Source organism: Ursus americanus, chromosome 8 (assembly GCF_024610735.1).
Source record: "Ursus americanus isolate L20-20 chromosome 8, mUrsAme1.1.p, whole genome shotgun sequence".
NCBI lineage: Eukaryota > Metazoa > Chordata > Mammalia > Carnivora > Ursidae > Ursus > Ursus americanus.
In genome coordinates this window covers 40,755,312-40,781,088 of record NC_142134.1, presented here as the reverse complement: position 1 = coordinate 40,781,088, position 25,777 = coordinate 40,755,312, and the positions used below count along the sequence as shown (strand labels likewise).

At 41.2% G+C, this 25,777-nt stretch overlaps 1 protein-coding gene and 1 long non-coding RNA gene across 6 annotated transcripts in view; one reads left to right on the top strand and one right to left on the bottom strand.

Moving 5' to 3' along the window:
- Window positions 1-25,777, top strand: part of CRACD (capping protein inhibiting regulator of actin dynamics) — a 258,801-nt gene that overhangs the window by 193,069 nt on the left and 39,955 nt on the right. For 4 of the 5 annotated variants that reach the window (XM_087864124.1, XM_087864121.1, XM_087864122.1 and 1 more), the window contains one exon: window positions 15,511-15,682. The exons of the other annotated variant lie outside the window; for it this stretch is intronic. The gene's annotated coding sequence lies outside the window, so the exon portion shown is untranslated. The remainder of the gene's footprint in view (window positions 1-15,510; window positions 15,683-25,777) is intronic. 5 annotated transcript variants of the gene reach the window in all.
- Window positions 12,518-15,422, bottom strand: LOC123804095 (uncharacterized). Its single transcript, XR_006783068.2, has 3 exons — window positions 15,134-15,422; window positions 14,130-14,226; window positions 12,518-13,210 (listed from the first exon to the last, which is right to left on the bottom strand). It is a non-coding gene; the product is annotated as an uncharacterized LOC123804095 (long non-coding RNA).

Sequence of the window (25,777 nt, the reverse complement as noted above, 5' to 3'; positions counted from 1 at the left end):
GGTCCCCAGAAGCTAGTAAATGGCAAAGGTTACTAAGCCCAGATCTTTAAGACTCAGGCTCATTTCCCCATATTCACACAACCTCTTGAAGTGAAGAGCATTTGTCCTCTGGTAAGAAACAGTAAGCAAAAATGTCATAGTTTTAGCCACTGTTGGACTTGGTGATGCTAAAATGCACAGAAAAACAAGCAGCAATATTTGCCCAGAGTGGCCGCATTTAGGTTACAAAATTCAGGCCACAACGTTTGTGGTTTAGGAGTGACCTTTCCAGGGTTTCCTGATGTTAGTTGTGGAGCTCCTGTGACTCCTTGAGGTGACTCACTTCGGACAGTGAGTTGCATGGCAAACATTTGCATTTCTAAGACACCTGTCACTATAGAACGTAGATTACCTCACAAAAGTGATTCCCAACCATGAAAGGACAAAGGACAGCTTTGGTTTTCTCCCCTACTCCTAACATCACACAGACCCAGTGGTTACTAGTCAGAGACATCTCATCCAAGATACAGGTGAAAATTTAAATCATGGCCTCTTGGAATCTTAGAGTCGGATTACCATTTATTCCATCAACGTCTGGTACATGAATTAATGGAAAGGTTCTACAAAACCAGTAGTGGTTGTATTTTTTTTTTATTTCTCCCTAGAATAGGACTGTTCCAGAGTGAATCTGTTACTGTCTGAGCTATTTTCTAAGAGTTAGTCTGGGAATGAGAAATCTGGGGCGAAGACAGTGATTCTCAAAGAACTGTGTCATCCCTGCCTAGTGCTCTCCAATGAGAACAGAATAAGTAGCAAAAGAAGTAAACTTATTATCAGCACAAGAGAATGGGGCTCAGATCAAGGAAGAGTAGCCTGATAGGACTGTCTGACACAATCTGAAACACTGAGACAGATTAGAATTTTTTTTTAATCTTTTAAAACAAAATTTTTGTTCTGTTCTCAGAAATGATAACAAGGCAGGTCTACCCATAGATAGGCACAGAGGACCAGGTGAGTTCTTATTCCTTTCTTAGACCATCTGAACACTCACGGTTTCATTCTGCTACCTCTGGGGTCTGTTTTTCATAGGTCATCCACGCAAGCAACAAGCATTTTGCCTGATGGGTCTACGACACATTAGTGTCACTTTGACCTTGGTCCACTTGCCACTGGTACCATCAAGAATTTCGGCTAAGTTTATTAAGACCTGTTGCTCACGTAGTAGAACTAGTGACTGCTATCCTTTATTTCTAAGAACTTTTTCATATTCAGGCATGGTTTGAGAATTTGACCCTAAACTCACCTTCTATCCAGCAGGAGCTGAGATTGTACCTGCCCTTAGGTTAAAAAAAAAAATTATTAGTGAATCAAATCATTCTGTAATCTGTAACTAAGTAATTATTTCACTAACCCTTATTGAGTCTTTGTATTATCAATAATTACTACAACTTTTGTCATGACTTCAGCTGTCTAACCACTGAGCTCATTCACAGTTAAACCAGTAATAACCACCCAAGTTACTAAATGTCCTCTACTCAACAGTCCTCAACAAACATTCCATTCTTCAGGGCTTATTTCAGGTTTATCAGTGCCACCCAGCTCTCAATTTAGTGAAGGTATTGATGTAAAGACACACAGACATTGACATTGTTACTAGTTCAAGAGTACCAAACTGAGATACTGCATTTTTTAAAAATCAGCTTGTTTTTCAAAGAAATCACTGACACGTAATAATATCACAGAGGCTAAAAACTTGTAAGCATGGTGATAGGACCTGGTGAGCAAGAGGTAGCAGTTACTTTAGACATAGTGGTAAGACCCTTTCATGCCAGAGAATGGGAAATAAATCCCACTGAAATTCAGGAGCCTTTTACATTAGCAAAATTTCTAGCGGTCTAGTGGTCTGGTGCATGTTATGATATCTCTCTTAAGGTGAAAGACAAGTTGTTGCATCTTGCCCATCCTACTACCAGAAAGAGGCACAACACCTAGTAGGTCTCTTTGGATTTTGAAGGCAACATATTCCTCTTTTGCGTGTGCTTATTTACTGAGTGACCAAAAATCTGCTAATTTTAAGTAATGCCCAGACCAAGAGAAGGTTCTGTAACAGGGCCAGGCTGCCATGTAAACTGCTCTGCCATTTGGTCCATTTGGTCCAGCAGATTCGGTAGTGCTCGAGTGTCACTGACAGAGAGGGATATTGTTTGGAGCCTTTGGCAGGCTCTATATGAATCACAGCAAACATCCAGGATTTGGGGACAAAACCCTGCTGTTCTCTGCAGATAACTATGTATCTTTTGAGAAGCAGCTCTTGGCTTGCTAAGGCTAGGCAGCTTTGGGCTTAGTAGACACTGAACACTTCACCATGCACCACCAAGTTACCATGTGACCTGACCTGCCCGTCATGAACTGGGTGTTGTCTAAGCCACCAAGCCATAAAGTTGGGTGTGCAGAGTATTACATTATCAAAAGGAAGTAGTGTGAGCAAGATCAGGTTCAAGCAGGCCCAGAAGGCACAACTAAATTACATGAAGTGGCCTCATTACCCACGGTCCCCATTCCTGCCACACTACCTTCTCTCCCATCCTGTACCTACCACCTCATGGGGCGATCCCTAAGACTTGTTAACTGAGGAAGAGAAAACTTAGGCCTGGTTTATGGATAGTTCTGCATGATATTGAGGCACCACTCGAAAGCTGTCACGCTGTAGCCCCATCCTGGGACAGCCCCAAAGGACAGTGGTAAAGGGGAATCCTCCCACTGGACAGAACTTCACTCAGTACATCTGATTGTTTGTTTTGCTTATGAGGAAAAATGGCCAGAGGTACAAGTCTATAACAGTTCGTAGGTAGTAAGCAGCCAGTGGTTTAGATGGTCAGAGACTTGGAAGGATTATGATTGGAAAATTGGCGACAAAGAGGTCTGTGGAAGAGGTAGGTGGGTATACCTCTCTGAACTGGCAAAGAATTGCAGGATATTCATGTCCCATGTAAATGCTAACTAAAAGATGACCTCAGGAGGATTTTAATAATCTTAGCAGCCCCTTTCCCCATCTACTTGTCAGTGGGCCTGTGAATACAGTAGTGGCAGGGATGGAAGTTACACATGAGCTCAGCAACACTGCCTTCCACCAGCCAAGGCCAATGGAGACCTACACTGAGTCCCCAATATGGCACCATGCACTGAGATGAATAGCTACCTACCTGGTACAGGTTCATTCCATTGGACCACTTCCGTCATGGAAGGAGCAGCACTTTGTTCTTACTAGAACAGACACTTACTCTGGACACAGATTTGCCTTTTTTGCACACAATTCTCTGCCAAAACTCACCTGTGGGCTTATCTGCTGTAATGGTATTTGACACAGACATCACTTCTGATCAAGGAACTTGATAGGCCTATGCTCATGGAATTCGCTGGTCTCACGATGTTCCCATCATTCTGAAGTGGCTGGCTTATTGGAATGGTGGGATGGCCTTTAGAAGACTCAGTCAGAGTGTCAGCTAAGTGGCAATACTAGGGCTGGGACTGTTTCTCTCACAGCCAGGCTCCATGGGTCTAGGAATACAGGGCTAGAAATAGAAATGGTCCATTATTACTCCTATAACCCCCTAGGGAAATCCCCTTGACCTTAGGTTCTGCTTGCCTGAAGTTCTTAGTTCCAGTGGGAGGAGTGCTTCCGCAAGGAAACACAACAGTGATTCCATTGAACCAGTAATTGAGACTGTCACCCAGCCTCTGGGGCTCCTCATGCCTCTCCATGAACAGGTAAAGAAGGGGGTAAACTGTACTGGCCAGAGAGATTGATCCTGACTAGCAAGGGAAAATTGGGCTGCTGCTATACCGTAGAGGTAAGGAAGAGTATGTCTGGAATATCTGGAGATCTTTTATGGCATCTCCTAGTACTCCTGGGTCCTATGGAGTAATAGAAAACTACAACAACCCAGTTCAGGGCAGCTAATGGCCCAGGTTCTTCAGGAGTGTAGGTTTGTGTCACCTTACCAGGCAAAGAACCTTAGACAGCTGAGTTCCTTGCCAAGGACAAAAGGAATGTGGAATGGGTAGTGGAACAAGATTGTTACAAAGATTACATAGGAAGACTACATACATGTATTCATGTAAATATACATATACATATAAAGAAAGCTATGGCCACAGAACCTGCTAAAACAAGGACTCATAGTTATGGGTATTTCTTCCTTATTTTATTATGAATATGGTTATATATCTATATATATATAGTAACCAAATATTTTTGTTTTCTTCCCTCTCCTCTCCCTATTCTTTTATATAAGATAATAATAGCATTATATCTCAGTAGGTAAGTTACAGAAGAAGTGTGAATATTACTCAAGGACTTTGCATCCTCTTCTGGGGAGCGGGTTAGTATGTTTTCAAATGTATGTGGGATATTTGTATCATGTTAGTGGAAGTATGACTTTGTTATTGACTTCATTTGGAGATTAAATATGGTTAAAGGAGATGTATATAGGTGCCAGGTTGACATAAGATGGAGTGTGATGATAATATTTTAAAAAGATTTTGTTTGTTTGTTTAGAGAGTACATGCGTGAGCAGGGGGAGGGGCGGAGGGAGAGGAAGAGAAAATCTCAAGCCTACTCCCGCAGAGCACCCAGCCCAATGCGGGGTCCATCTCACAACCCTGAGATCACTACCTGAGCTGAAATCAAGAGTTGGACACTTGAACAGCTGAGCCACCCAGGCGCCCTAGAACGGGATGATCATGTTGATGTGTCGGCTTGGCTAGGCCATAGTCCCTAGTTATTTAATCGAACACAAACACTGTTTAAGTGAACTGTTGCTGTGAAGGTATTTTGTAGATGTAATGAAAGTCTATAATTCATTGACTTGAAGTAGGGGAGATTATTCAAGATAACCTGAGTGGGCCTGAATCAGTAAGTTGAAAGGACTTGGGGCATCTGGGTGGCTCATGCGCTGGGCGTGGAGCCTGCTTGGGATTCTCTCTCTCCCTCTCAATAGATAGATAGACAGAAAGATAGACAGACAGACAGAAAGTCCCCTTAAAAATAGGACTGAGGCTTCCCTGAGAGAAGAAGTTCAATCTGTGAGTAGCAGCTTCAGTCTGTGCTCATGAATTCCTGCCTGCCCTTCCTGGGGACTTGGCCTGTGCATTTCAGACTTGCTTAGCCAGCCACCACCTGGTGTAAGCCAATTCCTTGCAGTGAATCCTTTAATATATCTTACACACACACACATTTCTACCTCTGTCTCTTACTGGTTCTGTTTCTCTGATTAAACTCTGATCCATACAGCCTCTGATGTCCCTAACGCTTTTGTCCTACTGCACTAAATATGCAGGGTAAGGTAGCAGGCAGCTACCCCTGCCAATATTTCCCACTCAAAGTCAGCCTGATTTTTTATTCACAGCACTCTCTGAAACTCAAGTGGCACAATTTGGCAGTGAAAAGAACCAGCACCCACACATCTTCTAGCATGTGGGAGAAATGTGGCCAGACACCAAGACTTCACATTAGCAATTATGTCTGCCTCTGTTACTATTTCTAAATATTATTTGGTGCTGCTTGTGAATTGTTGTAAGACATGTTGAAGGGGGTTCTGAGACAAATCGATGGGAAAAAACAGAAAACTGAAAACTTGATGTGGTTTTGAGAAATAGCAGGCCCAAGAAACCTGCCAAGTCATTGTCATTTTAATTGATAGGTCCTTGCCTAGACTTGGGTTAAGTACAGACTTAATTCAGTAGGTTTTGTTTAGGTATTTACAGTCAGTGCTGCTATTTGTGACCTATACATTGCCCCAAATCAACATGCTGTGCAAAATCATAAAACGAGAACCAAGTCTAATGGGAAAAATGGGATATTAACACAACACACAAAAAAATTATCAATATTTTTTAAAAATAGGAACCTAATAAAAAATAACAGTTTTCCACATATTAAATGGTCATGAAATACCTAAGTACTACAGTAAATATGGCAAAGCCTTGAAAAAGACCTGAAGTTTGCTTGTGGACTGGTCTGTTAGAAGGGCTGCAGCTTGTGAGCTCTTGTGAGGTAGGGGAAGGCAGCTTCTCCGAAACTGGACAGAAAGCTGCAATACCACATGTGTTATGAGTGTCTCCTAACAGGCGGCAGTCTGGGGTAACTGGAAGATATCTGAGGTGTGTGCATGTGTGCGTTTTGCTACATGCCTCACTTCAACTGGGTGCACTACTCTGCATTCACCTAGTGTCTCTCGTGGATGAGATACCATAGATAAATCACACTGGAACACATTTGCATTGTCAAAACAAGTGTGATTGCAGGACCGACTATACTACATAAAGAGATCACCATCCTTTATCTCTATTTTCAAAATCTCAAAAATCCTTTGGAAGTTTGGCACAGGTTTATTTATTAGCAAAACTTAAGGTGAATATAGATCTTTTCCAGAAATCCTGCATTTGATGATAAAGTGTGGTCACAGACCCCACTGGGGTCTAAATAGACCTTTATACAATCTGAAAAATTCTGATTTCCAGAACACACCTGCCCCTAAGGGAATGGGGAACAGTAGATGCATATTACTGAGTGCGGGCATCATGGCAGGTGCTGTAGATGTAGAGTGAACAAGGCGCAGTCCCTGTCCCCGGGGAACTTGCAGTCTGGGAGCTGTAGCATGCTCTGTGGTATCGTAGTAGATGTCTGTGCGTGCACAAATGGAGAACAGAGGACGGAGGCATTCTTTCTGGCCAGAGTGTTTAAGGACATCTCTCCAGGGAACATGACACCTGGAATGTGTTTGGGGGAACAGTTAGGAGTTCTCTGGGCAAAGGCAGAAATGTATTCTGAGTAGAAGTACATGAGTGAAGGTGTGAAAGCACAGAGTCACAGAAGATCCAAAGTGACCGCTTTACTATCACACACCTATAATGTGGTCTGTTAGTTTGCTAAGGCTGCATAACAAAGTCCTACAGAATGGGGGACTTAAACTACACACTTTATTGGCCCATGATTCTGGAGCCTAGCAGTCTAAGATCAAGGTTTCATTGGTGTTGATTGAGGCTTCTTTTCTTGGCTTGTAAATGGCCATCTTCTTCTTGTATCTTTACATGGTCCTCCCTTTATGTGTGTCTGTCCTAATCTCTTTTTATAAGGACACGAGTCATACTGGAATATGGCCCACCTAATGACCTCAGTTTACCTTAATTACCTCTTTAAAGACTCTATCTCCAAATACAGTCCTATTCGGAGGACTTGGGGGTTAGGACTTTAACATATGAATTTTAAGTGGACACAGTTCAGCAGTTCAGTTCATAACACATGGTGTGGCACAGAAGAAGTGCGAGCAAAGCACACGGAAGCCAGAGGCAGGTGTGGTCAATTATCGTTGGGCTTGGTGACTTGGGAAAAGCTTCGAGGACATAGGTCTTGAAGAATGAATAGAAGTTCATCAGGTTGAGAAGGAGGAAGATGATCTTTCTGTCTGACAAAACAGCAAATCCAAACTTGAAGCCTGCCTGAGAGGTGTAGAATATATGCCGTAGCCTGTCCACGTGAATGTACAGGACCTGGTATTCCCTGATGTGGGCTGGTCACCACACTCTCTGCTTGTGCACCCTGACTTGTGAATGCCAGTCATGACCACCCCTGGGCCTCTCACCGTTTGTTCCAGGGACCCCTGCCCTCTTATAAAAGAGTATTGTCGATCCTGTCTCTTCATTTTCTGAATCAACACAACAGCAAATATCTGCCTCCCTCTGTGCTTCCCCAGAAAAGCAGACAACGCTTCCTTCTCCCTCATGTAACTTGACAGCCACCGTGATACCCCTTCCCTCCTCTCTGGAAGTAGAATCTCAGTCCTTAGTCTTTTTATGACATGGCACTGGAGAGTGCGGCCAACCTGACATGTTGCCAACTCCTTCGTTAAAATGTACTGGGATTACTGGATGCAGTAAAAATGTGATAGCCACCGAATGCTTGTGGATCACTGTACTTCTAGTAATCTTTTTTTTTTTTTTTCCTAAAAGAGGAAGTGATAGAATCTTAAGCAGTCTCCACACCCAGCGTGGGATCCCAGTGCGGGGCTCAATCTTACAACCCTGAGATCATGACCTGAGCTGAAATGAAAAGTCAGATGCTTAATGGACTGAGCCCAGGAGCCCCTCTAGTAATCTTTTTTTTTTTTAAGATTTTATTTATTTATTTGAGAGAGAGAGCACGAGAGTGGGGTGAGGGGCAGAGAAGCAGACACCCCGCTGAGCTGGGAGCCTAGTGTGGGACTCAATCCTGGGACTCTGGGATCATGAACTGAGCTGAAGGCAGACGTTTAACTGGCTGAGCCACCCAGGCGCCCTCTAGTAATCTTTTTTACTGAACAGTTTCTTAAAAGTATTCTGATGTTCTAGAGCTAAGAAAAATGTTGTGAAATTACCTTCTAATTAAATTACAGGATTCAGACAGTTGCGGTGAACTGTGTCCTAATATATACTATTTACATACCTGCTTAAAATCAGAACTTGACGTAAACATTAGGTTTATTTAACTAAAATGTTTCAGTCAACTCACTGAGCAGTGTACTCTGGATTGTAGGAGGTGTGTATACGAAATATACGATACCTAAAGAAAATAAAAAATTTCTGAAATCGGTGTGCCTGGCTGGCTCAGTCAATAGAGCATATGACTCTTGATCTCAGGTTGTAAGTTCAAGCCCTGTGTTGGGTTTGGAGATGACTTAAAGATAAAATTAAATTAAAAAAAGATTTTTGAAAGAAATAATGAAGACGTGATTCCCAGGGTCTGTCCAGAGGAACACTAGTCATGACAGATATCAGAAAATCAACTCTGGGAAGCACCCCATATTCTCTGCTCTTTTTGAAAGTGATAATGATATCAGCATATTGAGACTCTGAAAGGTCTCATAGTAAAGAAACATATTGAACTTTATTTTACCTGGATTCTCAAATGTACTGGCCTTTGAATAAGAACCTGGTACCAACCATAGAGTACATTCTGAGAAACCCCAGACCAGGGATGCCTGGGTGGCTCAGTCTGCTAAGCGTCTGCCTTCGGTTCAGGTCATGATCCCTGGGTCCTGGGATTGAGTCCTGCATTGGGCGCTCTGCACAGTGGGGAGCCTGCTTCTCCCTCTGCCTGCCTCTCTCTCTCTCTGGCAAATAAATAAATAAAATCTTTAAAAAAAGAAAGAAAGGAAGGAAGAAAGAAACCCCAGACCAAGACATTTGTGATGCTTAAAATGAACTACAATAGGGAAATTCTGTTTCTCATTTGGAAGCATACCATATAAATCCAATGCAGATAAGTTGTACACTTCTATTATTTTAGGTTTAGAATGAAATGAAAATGTAAGAATTGCATCCTTATGACAAATGGAAAATGAATCAGATTTGCTTGACTTTACCCAGTGATTTTTAATTTTTAGAACCTTCTATATAAACTAGCAGTTATGATGATGCAGCCATCAAATGGCATGTAATTATATCCATGAAATAATGGTTAATGTGCACCCTTTTAAATGAAAAAAAAATCCCTAAGGTAATTATTGGATGATGAAAATGAATTAATTCAATTCAGTACTTAAGGAATGAAAATTACTGTGATCCCTAAAGCAGTCTATATGTACATATAGATTCTTTCATGTGAAAAATTGCAATAGAAAATTGCTGAAATACTAAGAAAATGCCTTTTATACTATAAATTCAGTCTTACAACTTAAGACGGTGAATTTCCAGAGAGGCTGGTAAGCGGATGTTTCATGGCCAGTAAGAGATGGGATCAGGATTCGGGCCAAGAACTCTTTGTCTCTGGGGCCCACACACTTAACCCCTAACTAGAGCTGCAGCCAGTAAAAAACAAATTTAGTAGGAATAACCTTTCTTCCTTTTCCCTTCCCTCCCTGCCCCCCACTGTCCCAATCACCCAATGAAAGTAGATTTGTGTTATAAAATTCTAAAACACCATCTTAAATACACTAATGTTGGAGATGACTTTGCTAAACTATATATACTTCTAATGAATGGCCATTGTATCTTGGAATATTTCACATTAGCCTTGCAGAGGTGTTCTGTCTTACTGCTTTGTTAAAACTGCTTTGAACTTTTAGACCCCATCTGTACAAAAATATTCACAGTGAGGGTCGGTGTTACTTATGAAGAAGATAGCTGCTAGTGATGACCATGCACTTAATCCAGTTGATTCTGTGGAGACAAGGCAGCCCCCAAATCATAAACTGATCATAAAATAGTTTATTTAATGGATATTTGTAGGCCCATGCTCAGGTTTTCATAGTGGTTGTTGTGCCATAGAATTGCAGATATTTCATAAAATTTAACTATTTGCTTTTCTGATGTGAGAGATCTTATACCAAACTTTGAGAGTAAAACTGGGAAACCAAGTAAGTCTAACTCCTTTTCCGATTTATAAAATTTCATTTCCTATTAATGTTGCTTTGTTATGGTTTGCTGTCAGATGTAAGGTGAGCCTAAATGTAATTACTGAGTCTTTTCATAAAATTAATCCTGGAAAATTAATTAATTGTCCCAATCAATAATAAAATAATCATAAAAACAAATTTTTAAATTTTATTTCAGATGTAAAGATATTTCTGACAGGAAATGTATTTTGGAAATGAGGAGGGGGAGAATTATTTTTTATAACTCAGGTGTGACCAAGGACTAAGACTTTGAAGTATATTGTAAGCTTCTGCATTCTGACTCCTCCTCTGAAGAGAACTGGTGTTCTTAGGCCTAGAATCTCTTTTTCTTGTGGTAAGAAGGATTTGTTGTTGGATGGATAGTTCCGATAGGTATTACTGTTCTTTTACCTTTCTCATAATAACTAAGGCATTGCTGAAATGGCCTTTTCCAAGTAATTCTTGAAAAGTGCATTGACATTTAGACTTTGACACGCCTTCCCAGATAATGTGTGTGTATACTCATGCCAAGTGATTGCCTATATAAAGTGTGGGACAGAGTGCCAGAGTGCCCAGTTCACCAGCAGCTGTCGAACGGGGCCAGCTGTACAGACGATCCACCAAAGGAGGCCATTCTATGCTTGCATGAAGCCTGTCAAGTTCTCTCAGCTAAGGCTTCCATATTCTGGGGTCCTCCCCAAGGCTGTCTTTATCCCTTCCTTAACTTTGTATTCAGCTCCTTCCAAGTTCTGTTCACTTTCTGTCTCCTTCAACAATATGACCAATGCAGACCAATGTTATATGGTGGCTGCCACCATTCTGGACACTGGAGCAGTACTAAGAACTGTGTCAGCCTCCTTGGCTGAACTTACAGACCACCCATTAGTTAAATACACAAGTATCCTATTGTTACTATAAAAAACACCTAATTTAATTTATCTTTATTTATTTATTTTTAATTTTTAAGAAAGATTTTACTTGTTTATTTGACAGAGAGAGAGAAAGCACAAGCAGGGGGAAGGGCAGAGGGAGAAGCTGGCTCCCTGCTGGGCAGGGAGGTGCATGCAGGCTGGATCCCAGGACCCTGGGATCATGACCTGAGCTGAAAGCAGATGCTTAACCAACTGAGCCACCCAGGTGCCCCATAATTTATCTTTAATTATAGTTAACTCCCTTGGTTCCAGCTCAGCTGAACACCACCAAATCCACCTTGACTTCAGAGCAAGTGATGATTTTTTTCCCCATCAATAAATTCTGACATAATCTAAGATGCTGTATGTAGCTTGAAAGCTAGATTTGTGGGTCCAGACTGGGGATAATGATGTCATAACTGATACTTTTAGAATTTTGCTATGGTCTATTAGAATATTTCTGATTAGAGAATTAGGGATTAGATATTTCTGCAGTGGGGAAAAAGCCAATCAGTATAAAAGGAAAAAGGAAGAGTTTCACCTCAGAAATAAGTGAAATGTAGCACAAATTACTGTTTGACCATTTATAATAATGCTGCCACGTGTAGAAATCAGGTGTCAATTACATATTTTGAGTTTTGGACAGTCATAGAGAAAATATTCATTATTTCATTGGTCAGCACCAAAGACCAGTGATACAATATAACAATAACTGTAGCATCTTAAAGAGTTTTTTTAATTTAAAATTTTTAATTGACTCATTTTATATAAGGTCAGCTCTTTTAATATTTGCCTGATGTTCTTCGATGGTCTTCAGAGACTACTGATTATAATTTTTTTTAAAGATTTTATTTATTTATAGACAGCAAAAGAGGGAACACAAGCAGGGGGAGTGGGAGAGGAAGAAGCAGGCTCCTAGCGGAGGAGCCTGATGTGGGACTCGATCCCGGAACGCTGGGATCACGCCCTGAGCCGAAGGCAGACGCTTAACGACTGTGCCACCCAGGTGCCCCAACTGATTATAATTTTTTAAAATTACCCATTGATGGGAACCAGAAGTAAGTGTTATGAAAATCTCTGGCTTATTTTCCTGAAAAAGTAACTACTAAAGGGGCGCCTGGGTGGCTCAGTTGGTTAACCAACTGCTTTTGGCTCAGGTCATGATCCCAGGGTCCTGGGATTGAGCCCCGCATCAGGCTTTCTGCTCACTGGGGAGCCTGCTTCTCTCTCTCCCTTTTGCTGCTCCCCCTGCTTGAGTGCTCTCGCTCTCTCTCTCTCTGTCAAATAAATAAAATCTTAAGGAAAAAAATAACTACTGAAAACATACGAACGTTCTGAAATCAAACCCTCCAATTTGTTTTGTTTTTACCATTTTTAAGTGTTATGATTTCAATTCTATTGCACACACTTCCTTTTATTTTTTAATTTAAATTCAATTTGCCAACGTATAGTACATCATTAGTTGCAGATGTAGTGTTCAGTAATTCATCAGTTGCATATAACACCCAGTGCTCATCACATCACATGCCCTCCTTAACGCCCATCACCCAGCTGCCCCATCCTCCCACCTGCCTCCCCTTCTGCAACCCTCAGCTTGTTTCCCAGAGTCAAGAGTTTTTCATGGTTTATCTCCCTCTCTGATTTCTTCCCATTCAGTTTTCCCTTCTTTCCCCTATGATCCTCTGCACTATTTCATATATTCCAATATGAGTGAAAGCATATGATAATTGTCTTTCTCTGATTGACTTATTTCATTTAGCAAAATACCCTCCAGTCCCATCCACGTCGATGTAAATGGTAGGTATTCATCCTTTCTGATGGCTGAGTAATATTCCATTGTATTTATAAACAATATCTTCTTTATCCATTCCTCTGTTGAAGGACATCTTGGTTCCTTCCCCAGTTTGCCTAATGTGGCAGGATACAAAATCAATGCACAGAAGTCAGTTGCATATCTATACACAAACAATGTGACTGAAGAAAGAAAAATTAAGGAATCGATCCCATTTACAATTGCACCAGAAACCATGAGATACCTAGGAATAAACCTAACCAAAGAGGTGAATGATCTATACTCTAAAAATTACAGAACACTTATGAAAGAAATTGAGGAAGACACAAAGAGATGGAAAAACATTCCATGCTCATGGATTGGAAGATTAAACATTGTTAAAATGTCTATGCTGCCCAGAGCAATCTACACATACAATGCAATCTCTATCAAAATACCATCGACATTTCTCACAGAGCTGGAACAAATAATCCAAAAATGTGTATGGAACGAGAAAAGACCCTGAATCACCAGAGTAACCTTGAAAAAGAAAACCAAAGCTGGGGGCATCACACAGCCTGAGTTCAAGCTGTTACAAAGCTGTGATCATCAGGACAGCATGGTACTGTCTTTTAAATAATAAACACAGTGAAAAGAATTTAGCTCTGGTTTGAGGACACCAGGCCTGGTACAAAGCCTTAGGGATGGGAGGCACCTAAATGACAGTCCCCTCTCCTCTTAAGTGTGATAGAACGCATTGTCGTTCCAGGGACCGCTCAAGTTTGAAGGCTTCTTTGCAGGCTGTTGTCTTTTTTGTGATTGGTCATTGTTCTATCCACTTTCTTAGTGTCTTAACATCACAGCCCAGGGCAAAGGGGTTTACACCACTTCTTCCGCACTTCACGCTCCGCCTCTGAAAGGCCAGAACTGAAGATAGCCACAGGAAATGAGATAGTTACCTTGCACATCTTTAACCTCATTTTTATACCCATATTTCTCTGTAGACTCTGGCCAGCAGAGGTCCGGGGGTTCTGATACCCAGATAGAGACTCATACCTGTGTGTTTTGTGCAGGTATTTTTCCATACACTTTGCAAGCTTTCAACTTTTCTTTTCCCTCAGGGCTCCTGACTCCAGCTTCAAAGATACATTTCCTAAGACATAGACAAGTTAGTTCATCTCTCTATGCCTCAGGCTCCTCATCTGTAATACGGGGATGTTAATAGTATTGACCTCATAGGGTCATTGTGAGGATTAACTGAATTAATATTTGGAAAGTTCTTAAAGCAATGGTGCATATAGTAAGGGTTAAGCAATTTTAAAAAGGGGTAGGGGCGCCTGGGTGGCTCAGTCGATTAAGCGTCTGCTTTCCGCTCAGGTCGTGATCCCAGGGTTCTGGGATTGAGCCCCACGTCAGGCTCCCTGTTCACGGGAAGCCTGCTTCTCCCTCTCCTCCCCGTTCATGCTCTCTCTCACTATTTCTCTCTATAAAATAAAATAAAATAAAATAAAATAAAATAAAATAAAATAAAATAAAATAAAATAAATAAAATAATAAAATAATAAAATAAAATAAAAATAAAATAAGATTGACCACTGAGTAAATGGTTCCTTGAAGAAAAGGAAGGATCTGAAAAATGCTTCTTCTGGTATGGGGTGATACACTCTTTCTTTCCTGAAGGTAGGAGTGGGATGATGTGGATGAATTTGTTATTGAAGAAGCAGAATTGAGCGGTATTACCTAAAATACCTGTCGGAAATCCTGGCCCTGAGCCTGGGTCCTGACTGGATGAAGTAATATGTAGAAAGATGTTCATAGCAACTCCTTTGGGACTCTTCATAGTAGAATTTAAAAGGAGACAGGAGAAATAAACAAAATATATGGCAATGGAGGGAACTGGGGGCAAAGCTTATGCCAAGAGTTAACAGTTATCTTCTGTATCTAAGAAAGGCTAAAATGTGATTCTCAGTGGAGAATACACACACCCACACCCACACCCACACATAAATAGAAAGTTACTTATATAAAGGTATGTAAGTTTTTCTAAGCACCTGACTTACGTGTTTTCTCAGCTTCTGTGGAGAAGGGCACTGGCCACCTGCTTTGTTAAAGAAAGCAGGCGCCACCTTTGTGTGGCCTGTGCAGGGGGCTGCTGTGCGGCCACCATGAAGCTCGGAACCCTTCCGTGTCGCCCCACGTGCTTCTTAGGAGCCCGGTGGCAGAAGACTTACTGTGCCCTTGGCGTGTCTCTGCCTGACTGTGCCCAGCCAGGGCCTGGCCCTGACGTTCCTGGCACAGGGCTTGGTCGCTCATTCACTCCGATGGCCGCCCTTTGCCCCAGCTCCCTCGGCCAGAGGCAGCTCAGCTGTAATTTGCTCTCAGGCTCAGAGGTGCAGCCCTGTCAAACTGCAGCGCGTGTTTCTCTTGTAATCCACAGACAAGAAGAAAGGAGGTAAATTCCAGCCTTTTAAGAAGTTGTTTGGCAGAAGGAAAAAGAAAGACACTTTGTTGTCCCAGGAGGCATCAGCAGGGAGTAAGAGTCACTCTCCCCGGAGTGTCAGCAATGGGACCTTCTCTTCAGATGAGGAGACCCTGGCAGACAATCTAAGGTAATAATTTATACTCCCCCCCCACCGCCCGTCGCCCCAGACCTTTGGCAGCGTCCCAAGTGGGGAATGGGATCCCAAAGGAGGGGAGGGTGGAATCACAGGTGTGTTGCATCTCTGGGAAAGTGGAAGACTTGGGGTTCTTTGTGCGTTCTGTGTGGAGAAGGCACCTTGGGGAATTGGCAGAGAGTCTGGCCTCATTTTCCGGGAGAGCACAGGGATCTGCGCCTTCATTTCGCTGCCCTCGCCACTGGCGTGGCTCGACAAGTTCACCTGGATAGAAGGAGACTGCATTCCCGTGTCCTGTTGCTTGGCAAAGAGAGAGGTGATCCTAGATTAGATTGTACGTCCATGTTGAGAACAGAGACTGCTCAGGCACAGAGTGGGCACCCTTCATACCTCTGGTAATCTCGAGCAACTTCTGGAACCTGTCATGGAGCTTCTGCTCTTTGTTTTCTTCTTTTTTCTTTTTCTTTTCTTTAAAGATTTGTTTATTTGAGAGAGCGTGAGCGTGCAAGCACGAGCGGTGGGAGGGTCAGAGGGAGAGGGAGAGACAGAATCGCAAGCAGTCTCCAGATGAGTGTGGAACCATTGGGGGCTCAATCCCAGGACCCCAGATCACCCCCTGAGCTAAACCCAAGAGCCAGATGCTTCACGAACTGAACCAACCAGGCACACTTGATCTTTGTTTTCTATGTTTCTCCATCTCTCCCCCACCTTCCTCTTCACCCCTCCCCTTTCTCTTCCCCTCTCTCCGGCCCTCCTTTCTTCAGCTTCCCCCCCCCCTTTCCTTCTTAGAGCACAAACACTAAATCTGGCCATGACAGTGTCAAGAACTCAGAAAAGCAGCGTCAGGAGGTACTTTCTCACCTGAGTGCTGGGAATTGAAGTCAGAGTCAGAGATGGTTAAACTCAGCTACTGACAGCTTAGAAGTCAGCTCCTCTGAGAAGCCTTTTCCCACTACCTGATCTGATTTGTTTACCCTTGCTGGCATTCCCCTAGCATCACGCACCTGGCTCCAGCAAAGAACTTGTCACTTTCTATGGAAATTACTGATTTGCCTGTCTGTCTCTCTCATTTGACTGCCAGTTCCATGAAGTCAGGGACCAGGTTTTATTCAGCCTTGTATTAGGTGCTCAAAAATGTTTCCTGTGAATGCCGGGCGCCGCACGAGTTGCCCTAATACATGTGGAAGGAATGGATGATGTAATCTGTGATATTTTTTGCTGTGATTCAAAGACAGACAAGAACAAAACATCCTCTGTGTTGTATGTCAGTAAGTGAATTCTAACAGACTCTACAGTTGAGCACAACTTACAGAATTCCTACGCAAACAGGACACATTCAGCTTGGCAATGCTCAGCGACAGCATTTGTGGGTCCTGACTGATACTGACTCTTTTCCTCCATGGGCCTGTATTTGTTTCCTATTATCTTTAGTAAGAAAACTGTCGAATTTAACTGAAGGAAATTATTTCACTGAAAGGGAACACAGCTAGCACTGAACTCACCCAGTTGTTGGAATGCCAGTATGTACTGATAGATGCTTGAGTATTGTTCAGTATGAATTTTTCATTTTACTTCCGTTCCTTCAGTTGTAAAATAGGAATGTGACGCTTTTTTGCTTCACAGTGTCAGAATGAGGTATAGGTGCTAAATGTGGACAACTAGTAGTTTAATGCAAAATGAGGTTGAGTCTAGAAAGTTCTCCTTTAGAAGAACTGTTCTGTGAAAACACAGCCTGTCCTTTTTATGGTTTTGCCAAGTCTCTGATTTTCTTACTGAACGACTTGGGACTTTTAGAGGAGCCTGGATCCTGGGGGTTCTCCTCCCATTTAAGTTCTATTCCATATTGGTTCAAACAGCTACATTTTAATAAAATACAGGTTAAGTCCCCTGTTCTTATGACTGGCTTTTGTTGATAAACCTATATTTATGAGACATACACTATATTTTAATTATTTAACAGTTGTTTTTATATTAAGGAAGCTGGAAGGATAAGCTTTGGGTGAAGAGTTTTTTTTTAAATGTCCTTTTAAATATTTTTTAAATTAAAAAGATAAGAAAACAGGAGTCATTTAAAACATACATTCCCCTTTTCTTCTCGGAAATTGACCATTGCAAAATAACTCCACCTGCAAACTAAGTACTATATCCATTGCTTACCTTGCTTACCGTATAGCTGAATTTCTGATTATTCGCCCTCTTTACAGATGGAGAAAATGAGAGATGTTATTTCCAACACTTCTTTTTTTCCACTGAAGTATAATTAACATGTTTCCAACAATTTTTATTTTCAATTTACTGCTCAATTAATAAACGTGTTACTTTAGATTGGGTAACGATTCACAAATTTCTGTGCATTTTATTTGCTATCTCCAAAATGGACAGCTCTCACTAAAACACAAAACTCAAAATTCTGCTAGCATGGTGGGTAGAGGTTCTAAGGTGGCAAATTTCAGCCCAGGGTGAGGGAGAATTTCCTAAATACCAGAGCTGCCTAAAACTGGAGAGGCTGGGTGTGTGCCAGCAGGGGTTTGGACTGATGAAGGGGAAATTCTGCACTGGGTGAGAATTTAAAGGAGTTGAACTTTAACATGTTGTCAAACTCCAAGAATCTGTAATTCTAGAAATGTCTCCATGGCCAAAAATAGCTCATTATTGATCTGCTCCTTCTGCCTGAAATTTCTCATTTCCTTTGGGCTTTTAAAGCATACTGTTCTTTCTCTAGGTTAGAAGCATTTATTTCTCCTAGGCTGCTGCTTTTAAATTATACATGCCTGTGGGGAAAGCAAAATAGTAAATCAGGTTCAGTTTTTAACAATTTAATGTGACTTCCTTTATTTATTAAATACAACTAAAATTGTGTTTCCCCAAATGTGTTAAATATAAAAAGGGGGGGAGGGTCAGCTTGGCAAATAGGTTTGGGAAATTCTTGGCCAAAACAAATAGGATCCTTTACATAGGACTTTGCAGACCTTTTACTATGCTAATGTGCCCTGGGAATCTCTGAGAAGGGGGATGTAGTATGGAACATTTCCAGGACTCCTGTGGCCACAAACCTTTTTTTTCCACAGAATATCCAATATATTAAAGCTACCACTTATTGAACTTAATGCAGTGTGTTTTGCATAGGTGAACTCATAATGTTCACATGCTCTGAGATTGACATTATTATCCCCATTACGTTTTTTTCAAAAATTGAGATTAAAAAAATTGAGATATAACGGGCATATACCACATTAGTTTCAGGTATACAACATAATGATTCAGTATTTTACTTACTGTAAGATGATCACCACAATAAGTCTTATTACCATCTGTTACTATACAAAGTTACAAAAAAATTCTTGTGGGGTGGGGGAGTGGGATAGACCAGTGATGGGTAGTAAGGAGGGCACGTATTGCATGGTGCACTGGGTGTTATACGCAACTAATGAATCATCGAGCCTTACATCGGAAACCGGGGATGTACTGTATGGTGACTAACATAATATAATATAATAAAAAATCATTTAAAAAAAATTCTTGTGATGATAACTCTTCTTAGCGTCTTTCAAATATATAATACAAATAGTATATACAATACATAAAATAATATATATAGTACAATATATTTAGTACAATCGTGTTATTAACTGTAGTCACCATGCTGTACATTACATCCCCATGACTTATTTTATAATTGGAAATTTGTACCCCTTCACCCATTTCACCCACCCTTTAACCCCTCCCCTCCGGCAGCCATCAGTCTGTTTTCTGTATTTATTCATTTTGTTTTGCATGTTCATTTCTTTTAGTTTTTAGATGCCACATATAAGTGAGATCATACAGTATTTGTCTTTCTCTGTCTGACTTACCATAATACCCTCAAGGTCTGTCCATTACCACAAATGGCAAGATTTCATTCTTTTTTATGACTGAATAGTATTCCTATGTGTGTGTGTGTCTGTGTGTGTCTGTATGTCTGTGTGTGTGAGAGAGAGAGACACATCTTATTTATTTATCCATTGATGGACATTTAGGTTGTTTCTATATCTTGACTAGTGCAAATAATGCTGCAGTGAACAAGGGGTGCATGTATCTTTTCAAATTAGTGATTTGTTTTCTTCAGATAAATACCAGTAGTGGGGGTGCCTAGGTGGATCAGTCGGTTAAGCATCTGCCTTTGGCTCAGGTCATGATCCCAGGGTCCTGGGATCAAGCCTGCATCCAGCTCCCTGCTCAATGGGCAGTCTGCTTCTCCCTCTCCCTCTGCCCCCCCCCCCCATGCTCACTCTTTCTCTCCCTCTCTCAAATTAATAAATAAAATCTTTTTTAAAAATTAAAAAAAATAGGGGCGCCTGGGTGGCACAGTCGTTAAGCATCTGCCTTCGGCTCAGGGCATGATCCCGGAGTCCTGGGATCAAGCCCCACACCAGGCTCCTCCACTGGGAGCCTGCTTCTTCCTCTCCCACTCCTGCTTGTGTTCCCTCTCTCGCTGGCTGTCTCTCTCTCTGTCAAATAAATAAATAAAATCTTGAAAAAAAATTAAAAAAAATAAATACCAGTAGTGGAATTGCTGGACCACATGGTAGTTCTATTTTTAAATTTTTGAGGAACCTCCATACTATTTTCCATGGTGGCTGCACCAATTTATATTTTGACCAACAGTGCACGAGGGTTTCCCTTTTCTCTACATCCTTGCCAACAGTTGTCATTTCTTGTTTTGTTGGTGATGGCTGTTCTGACATTCAGACCTCATTGTGGTTTTGCTTTGCATTTCCCTGATTGGTGTTGGCGAGCATCTTTTCATACGCCTGATGGCCATGTGTATGTCTTCTTTGGGAAAATGTTCAGATCCTCTGCCTATTTTTTCATCAGACTGGGTTTTTTTTTGTTTTTTGTTTTGTTTTGTTATGTTTGGTATTGAGTTGTATGAGTTCTTTAGATATTTTGGATATTAACCCCTTTTCAGATATATGATTTGCAAATATCTTCTCCCAATCAGTAGGTTGCTTTTTCATATTGTTGATGGTTACCTTTGCTTTGTAGAAGCTTTTTAGTTTGATGCAGTCCCACTTGTTTATTTTTGCTTTTGTTGCACTTGCCTTTGGAGCCAGAACTGAAAAATCATCACCAGGATTGGTGTCAATGAGCTTATTGCCTATGTTTTCTTCTAGTTTTATGGTTTCAGGTCTTACATTCAAGTCTTTAATCCATTTTGAGTTATTTTTGTACATGGTGTAAGATAGTAGTCTAATTTCATTCTTTTGCATGTAGCTGTCCAGTTTTCCCTACACCATTTATTGAAGAGACTGTCCTTTCCCCATGTATATTCTTGCCTCCTTTGTTGTAAATTAATTGACCACTTATGTAGTGTTTACTTCTAGGCTTTCTATACTGTACCATTGATCCATATGATTGTTTTTATGCTGATACCATACGGTTTTGATCACTCTAGTTTTATAATGTAGTTTGAAATCAGGGAGTGTGATTCCTCCAACTTTGTTCTGGTTTCTCAAGATTTAAGGAATAAAATACTTCGTAATAAATTTAATAAAAGAAACACAAGGGGTTGCCTGGCTGGCACAGTCAGAAGAGCAAGCAATTCTTGATTTCAGGGTTGTTAGTTTGAGCCCCATGTTGGGTGTAGATACTACTAAAAAGAAAATAAATAAACTTAAAAAAATAAATGTAAAAATATAAAAGAAACACAAGATTTGTACCCTGAAAATGACAAAATACGATTGAGAGAATTTTAAAAGATCTAAATGTAAAAACATCCCCATTCATGGATTGGAAAACTTAATATTGTTGAGCTGGCAGTACCCCCCAAACTGATCTACAGATTCAGTGCAATTCCTATCAAAGTCGCAACTGACTTTTTTACAGAAATCGGCTAGCAGGTTCTAAAATTCATATGGAAATGCAAGAGACCCAAAATAACCAAAACAATCTTGGAGCACTCACACTTCTCAAGTTTAAAACTTACTACAAAGCTACAGTAGCCTGTATCATGTGGTACTGGCATAGGGTATATAGATCAATGGAATTTAAATGAGAGTACAAATGTAAACCCTCACATTTGTGGTCAACTGATCGCCACCACGTGTGCCAAGGGAGTCAATGTGTAAAGAATAGTCTTTTTCAACAAATGGTGTTTGGACAGTTGAATTAGCCACATGCCACAGAATGAAGTTGGACTCCTTTCTTACACCATTGACACAAAAGTGAATTCAAAATTAATTACAGACCTAAATGTAAAAGCTAAAACTATAAAATTCTTAAACGAAAACAAAGGAGTCAATCTTCATGATTAGATAATGATTTCTTAGGTACCAAAAGCACAGATGACAAAAGAAAAAATTGGTAAATTGGACTTCCATCAAAACTAACTTTTGTGCTACAAGCAACGCCATCAAGAAAATGAAAAGACAATCCACAGAATGGAAGAAAACATTTGCAGATCATACATCTGATAAGGGACATATTCAAAATAGGTAAGGAACTCTTATAACTCAGGAATAAGATAACTGAAACAATGTTAAATGGATAAACTATTCGAATACACACATCTCCAAAGACGATATTAAAAGGTCCATTAACATATGAAAACATACTTGCTCAACATCATTAGTTATCCGGGAAATGCAAATCAAAACCACAATGAGATATCACCTCACGGCCATTAGGAAGGCTATAATAAAGAAAGACAGGCAGTAACGTGTTGGTGAGAATGTAGAGAAATTGGAGCCCTCATGCATTGTTGATGGTAATGTAAAATGGTACAGCCATCGTTTTGACAGTTCCTCAAAATGTTAAACATGGCCCAGCAATTCCAATCCTAGGTATATACCCAAAAGAAATGAAAACACGTGTCTACACAAAAACTGTACACATATGTTCATAGCAGCATTATTCATAATAGCCAAAGAGTTGAAACAATCCAAAAGTCTATCAGAAGATGAATGGATAGGGGTGCCTGGCTGGCTCAGTTGGTAGAGCATGCAACTTTTGATCTTGGGGTCTTGAGTTCTAGCCCCATGTTAGCATCCATGCCAACTTAAAAAAAAAAAGATGAATGGATAAATATAATGGGTTGTATATCCATAAATGGAATATGATTTGGGAATAAAAAAGAATGAAATACTGATACATGGTATGATATGGATAAAATTTGAAAACATTATGCTAAGGGAAAGAAGTAAGTTAGAAAATACCACCTAATGTATGATTCCATTTATATGAATGACTCAGACAGTTCATGGAGACAGAAAGACTAGTGGTTGGCAGGCATGGGGCGGGTTGAGGGGGGTGGCTGTTAATAGGTATGGAGTTTTTTGGGGGGATGATAAAAACTAAGCTTAGGTGGTAGTGATAGTTGCCCAATTCTTTGAATATACTAAAAATCATTGAAATGTATCCTTTGAATTTTATGACATGTGAATTATATCTCAATAAAGATTTTGTTTTAAAGTAACAAACGTGGCAATGACGAGGTCGTATCTGGCTAAGTGATAAGTTCATATTGGCAGGGGAGATTCAGGGTTTATCCTGCTCTCCTAAATCCCCAAAACAGGAGGTAGAAATGTGGGGCAGAACAGAAAAGGATAGTTCTGTGTTAGGACATCACTGCAGAGTAGAGCAGGCTGGTTGGAAGGAGAAGCAGCAGCACCCACTTACTTGAAGGTGTTGAGCGCCCAGCACCGAGGGAAACGCTCTGCTTGGAGGGACAGAGGACATGGAGGAGGAGCTGTGGGTCTGCTTGAGACTACCTATTGGAAATAGTTGTCTGTGCCTTTGAGGAAACACAGAGTTGTTCCTTTGGCCACACATGTGTGAATCTACAAGAAAGGTGATATAGACATCAAGGGAATGGGCTCCGTCAGAAAGGACTGCCCCACATGTGTTACCATGACAAAACTGTTAGAGTCTACAACGTTGCCCAGAATGCTGGAGGTCCTGTTGGACAAGATTCTTGCCAAGAGAATTCATGTATATCTATCAAGCACATTAAGCCCACTAATAGCCAGGATAGCTTCCTGAAACGTGTGAGGGAAAATGATCAGAAAAAGAAGGAAGCAAAGAGAAAGGTCGTTGCTTTCAAGTGCCAGCCTGCTCCACCCAGAAGAGCACTTTTTAGAACCAGTGAAAAGGAGCCTGAGCTGCTGGAATCCATTCCTTTAAATTCTTGGCAAGATAGATGCTTAAAAGAAAAAAGACATCTGGACTGTAAAAAGAGAAAAAATTGCCTATGATTGACCCCATGCAGCCCCTCTGCACACACACATACACACAAAAGGAAACACAAATCCTACTCTCTACTTATCTGATGCCCTTACTTAGTAGTCTCATGCACACACACATATACACCAATGTTAAAAGCCTAAGATAATCTTTAGTCCTGATCCAATACCTTCACTTTACAAATGGGGACGCTGAGACTTGAAGAGATCACAGCGGGGTGCTGTTAGTGTTAGAGGTGTGATTAGAATCCAAGTCAGCTGATTTTGCACGCGGCAGTCCTTTTGTCTGAAACAACACCATTCCCCCAACTCATTACTCTTTATCCTTCATTTTTCTACACAAATGTGCCTTCCTCAGGGAATAAGCTTACTCTGCCCCCTCAGCCTAGATCAGGCCTCCCCGCCATTGTTTTCTCCATTTACCTTTCCATAAGGGTAGGCCCGCATGGGCGTTCATTGTATTTCTAGCCTCTAGAACTGTGCCTGTCACATAGCAGGCATTCAGATTATTCATTTATTGAATGTACAAATACTGCTCTTTTTTGCCATATTGACTCTTCCCACTGTACATTCAGTGTTCATCTACTTCACTCTTCAGTTTCGCACCATGGTAAAGAGTCTCACTCTCCCCTTGACCCACTGGGAAAGGAAAATTACACAGCGTAGTAAGACAGCACATCATCAGTGAGATTGCCGTGGGGCTCGGGCTCCCTGGTACCCGTGTTGAGCCTTTGGTCGCTCGGCCTTGCCGCTTTTCAGCAGAAGTCAGAAAAGACTTAGTGACTTAGGCAGTTATACTCTACCCTTAGGAACCTGGGATGTGCTGATCGAACAGGGACGAGAGAAGAGGCACAAGACCATTCAGTGAGTGAAATTTAGGGACTAAGCCGGAGAATGAGTGGAGCTGGGCTGAGTAAGTGTAGAGGGGATGGAGGTTGATGGATCTGCAGTTACTGGTGACACAGCGCGTGGGAGAACAACAGAGCGGGAGTCAGCGTCTCTTGTGGACGCGGTTGCTTTCACTCCTGAGCTGTGTGATCTTAACCAAGGCAGCCCCTTCATCTGTGAAATGGATATGCTCTCTCTCCGGCTTAGTATGAAGGCCAAAAACCCCACATGTAACTTTCCACTATCTGCTATAAAACAGCACTTTACAAACACAGGGTAATATTATTACTGCGATAAAGATGGTGTTGATACTAGTTTTCTATTTCCAGAGCATAGACCAAGACTGACCTGACTCAGAAATGGTGACTAGAGAGGTTTCTGACAAGGTCTTTCTTCAGGTGGAGCAGCTGAGGAGGGAACAGACCGCACGTGGAGTCCTTACAGAGCTTCCTGGGCAGCTTAGACAGTTGTTCGTCCTATGCGACGGAGGCACAGGACTGAGCTCAGGGGCTGGAGTCAATGACCCTTTGACTTCCAGTTCTAAGAAGGTGTGTTTTAAGATTCCAAAATTCCCTCCTCTTCCTTGAGTGTTTTTGTCTATCCTGTTTCCGTTGTAATTGTTAGGTGATCGGTAGTCCGTGGCTTGTGGAGCACCATATATTTTCATAGGATACCAAAGTCCGGGGTGCGTCTCCAAGATGCCACACGAAATAGACTCTGACTCCAGTCTCTTCCGGCAACTCCGGTTTGTTTGATGAGGATACTTAATTGCTCTTTAGCATTTCATTTGAATGAGACTCACGGATCTGTTTAGAAGAAAACTGCTGATCAATTGCAATTGCCCCAGTTGTCATGGAAACAAGCTGCAGTGGGACTATAATTATATTTCCTTATTCCTGAAGTGAATCCCTAATCATTGCTATGGTAATTACCCAATATCTGTGGTCCCAAATTACATGATGCTTGTCCAAAAAAGACAAAG